Consider the following 4,002-nt stretch of genomic DNA (forward strand, 5'->3'; position numbering starts at 1 on the left):
GCTGGAGTGCAATGGCGCGATCTCGGCTCACCGCAACCTCCGTCTCCCGGGTTCAAGCAATTCTCCTGCCTCAGCCTCCCGAGTAGCTGGGACTACAGGCATGTACCACCATGCCCAGCTAATTTTTGTATTTTTAGTAGAGACGGGGTTTCACCATTTTGACCAGGATGGTCTCGATCTCTTGACCTCGTGATCCACCCGCCTCGGCCTCCCAAAGTGCTGGGATTACAAGCGTGAGCCACCGCGCCCGGCCCTCGATGTGTACTTTGCCAGAGATTATCAGGAAGCTCAGGCAATGATATTAATACCAGCTAACAGTCATTTAGCACTTGCTCTCTGCCAGGCATTAACATGTAATCCTCACAAGAATCTTACGAGATTAGTACTATTATCCCTGTTTCACAGATAAGGAAACCGAGGCACAGAGAAGTTAGGTAACTTGCTCAAGGTCACACAGCTAGTAGGTAATGGAAGTAGCACTTGAATACTGCTTATGCCCTGGCGCAAAGAAACCATTCCCCACTTTGGGAGGCTGAGGCAGGTGGATCACCTGAGGTCAGGAGTTTGAGACCAGCCTGACAAATATGGTGAAATCCCATCTCTACTGAAAATACAGAAATTAAGGCCGGACGTGGTAGCTCACACCTATAATCCTAGCACTTTGGGAGACCAAGGTGGGCAGATTGCCTGAGGTCAGGAGTTTGAGACCAGCCTGCCTAACATTGTAAAATCCTGTCTCTGCTAAAAATACAGCAGTTAGTAGCTGGGCATGGTAGTACACGCAAGTAGTCTTAGCTACTCACGGGGCTGAGGCAGGAGAATTGCTTGAGCCCAGGAGGCGGAGGTTGCAGTGAGCCCAGATTGCACCACTGCACTCCAGCCTGGGTGACAGAGTAAAATTATGCCAAAAAAAAAAAAAAAACAGAAACAAAAAATGAAATTAGAATTTCTCCTTTTAATTTTTCAATTCCAAACATCAATAGGGCTGGGCACGGTGGCTCACGCCTGTAATCCCAGCACTTTGGGAGGCTAAGGTGGGCGGATCACAAGATCAGGAGTTCAAGACCAGCCTTACCAACATGGTGAAACCCCATCTCTACTAACTACAAAAATTAGTCGGGTGTGATGGTGCATGCCTATTATCCCAGCTACTCAGGAGGCTGAGGCAGGAGACTTGCTTGAACCCATGAGGTGGAGGTTGCAGTGAGCCAAGATCGCATCATTGCGGAAAAATAAAAAAAAAGGTATGTATGTATGTACGCTCTTGATGTTTTTTTCTTTTCTTTTCTTTTCTTTTTTGAGATGGAATCTTGCTTTGTCACCCAGGCTGGAGTGCAATGCCACGATCTCCACTCACTGCAACCTCTGCCTCCCAGGTTCAAGCGATTTTCCTGCCTCAGCCTCTGAGTTGCTGGGATTATAAGCATGTGCCACCATGCCTGGCTAATTTTGTATTTTTAGTAGAGACGAGGTTCTCCATGTTGGTCAGGCTGGTCTCCAATTCCCAACCTCTCGCCCTCCTCAGCACCCCAAAGTGCTGGGATTACAGGCGTGAGCCACTGCGCCCGGCCTATCTATATTTTCTATTTAGAGACAGCGTCTCACTGTTGCCCAGCCTGGACAACAGTGCAGTAGTGTGATCATAGCTCACTATCACCTCAAACTCCTGGTCTCAGGCAGTCCTCCCACCTCAGCCTCCTAAATAGCTAAGACTGCAGGCACATACTGCCACACCAGCTAATTTTAAAAGGGTTTTTTGTTTGTTTGTTTTTGTGGAGTCAGGTTATTACTATATTGCCCTGGCTGGTTTCCAATTCCTGGCCTCAAGCAATCCTCCCACCTGGGCCTCCCAAAGTGTTGGTTGAGATTACAGGCATGAGCCCCTACACCCAGCCACTTTGTTACATTTCACTGCTGAATAGTAGTCTAATGTATTAGGATACTACAGTTTATCCATTATATGGTTGAACGACATCTGGGGTATCTCTAGTTTTGGTTATGAGTAGTGCTGCCATCATGAACATTCAAGTGCAGGCCGTTTTGTTTTGTTTTGTTTTGTTTTTGGAGACAGAGTTTTGTTCTTATCACCCAGGCTGGAGTGCAGTGGTGCAATCTCAGCTCACTGCAACCTCTGCCTCCTGGGTTCAAGTGATTCTCCTGCCCTGGCCTCTTGAGTAGCTGGGATAACAGGCGTGTGCCACCACACCTGGCTAATTTTTGTATTTCGTGGAGATGGGGTTTCGCCATGTTGTCCAGGCTGGTCTCAAACTCCTGACCTCAGGCGATCCACCCACCTCAGCCCCCACAAAGTGCTGGGATTACAGGCATGAGCCACCGTGCTTGGTCCGTGTGCATGTCTTTTGGTATGCATTTCTCTTGGGCATTTGCCTAGGAAGAGAAAGGCTAGGTCATTGGGCATGCGTATGTTCAGCTTGTGTAGACAGTGCCAAATAGTGTACAAAGTGGTTATATCCATTTGTACTCCCACCAGCAGGGCACTGGAGTTCCAGTGTCAGCCTTTGATTTTAATTTTAACATCTTTTGTAATGATGGACCTATGAGGGAATTATGTTTCAGGCAAGTTACGTATTCCCTTTCCCTCTAGCAAAGTCATTTTAAGGTCTCATTGTCATTTTCTTTTTCTTTTTTTTTTTTTTTTTTGAGACAGAGTTTCGCTCTTGTTACCCAGGCTAGAGTGCAATGGCGCGATCTCGGCTCACCGCAACCTCCGCCTCCTGGGTTCAGGCAATTCTCCTGCCTCAACCTCCTCAATAGCTGGGATTACAGGCACGCGCCACCATGCCCAGCTAATGTTTTGTATTTTTAGTAGAGACGGGGTTTCACCATGTTGACCAGGCTGGTCTCGATCTCTTGACCTCGTGATCCACCTGCCTCGGCCTCCCAAAGTGCTGGGATTACAGGCTTGAGCCACCGCGCCCGGCCTTCATTGTCATTTTCTAGAATTTGTTCCCAGAGGTATCCACTGGGAAATGGGGATTCCTGAAAATCTTGTCCCCATGCCTCATTGCAAAATTTCCCCTTTTGTTTCCTGCGGCTTTCTCTCATCCTGTCTCTGAAACTTAACCACATCTTGCCATTTGGTTGTTGCTGAAGGGCACCCAGGCACCGTGTCACTTTGAACAGCATTCTCATGTGATAGTACCTTGTCTTGCAGGTACTAGGTTTGGCAGCTCCTGTATGCCCACAGTTACTGTGTGGGTCACTGGTCACTCACCCCTCTGACACTCAGACATCTCTGTAATTAGCCCCTGTCTAATAGGGTACAGTGAATTTATGTGCGTAATCCAATTAAAACTTAAGTCTGATCATGGCACATGGCACACCTCTGCCCAGAGCCCTCCAGGTGTTCCATCTCAGGATAAAAGTCAGAATCAGCAGCAACATTGACATTTAGACCAGATGACTCTTTGTTGGAGTTGGAGGAGTGACTGACCTGTGCATTGTAGGATCTTTTTTTGGAGAGTCTCACTCTGTTGCACAGGCCTGAGTGCAGTGGCGTGATCTCAGCTCACTGCAACCTCTGCCTCCCAGATTCAAGTGATTCTCCTGCCTTAGTCCGCCGAGTAGCTGGAACTACAAGGCACACACTACCATGTCCAGCTAATGTGTGTGTGTGTGTGTGTGTGTGTGTGTGTGTGTGTGTGTGTGTATTTATTTATTTATTTATTTAAAGACGGGGTTTCACCATGTTGGTCAGGCTAGTCTTGAACTCCCGACCTCAGGTGATCTGCCCGCCTTGGCCTCCAAAGTGCTTGGATTATAGGCGTGAGCCACCACGCCCGGCCAATTTTTGTGTTTTTAGTAGAGACATGGTTTCACCATGTTGGCCAAGCTGGTCTTGAACTCCTGACCTCAAGTGATCTGCCCATCTTGGCCTCCCAAAGTTCTGGGATTACAGTCGTGAGCCACCACACACCCAGCCCACATTGTAGGATTTTTTTTTTTTTTTTTTCTTTTTTTGAGACGGAGTCTTGCTGTGTC

The 4,002-nt window shown here is 47.8% G+C and overlaps 1 protein-coding gene across 5 annotated transcripts in view; it reads left to right on the forward strand.

The window, feature by feature from the left end:
- Positions 1-4,002, forward strand: part of TEF (TEF transcription factor, PAR bZIP family member) — a 34,182-nt gene that overhangs the window by 21,685 nt on the left and 8,495 nt on the right. The gene's annotated exons all lie outside the window — the stretch shown is intronic.

The sequence above is a fragment of the Sapajus apella genome, unplaced genomic scaffold (assembly GCF_009761245.1).
Source record: "Sapajus apella isolate SASKATOON/1434 unplaced genomic scaffold, GSC_monkey_1.0 scaffold166, whole genome shotgun sequence".
Taxonomy (NCBI): domain Eukaryota; kingdom Metazoa; phylum Chordata; class Mammalia; order Primates; family Cebidae; genus Sapajus; species Sapajus apella.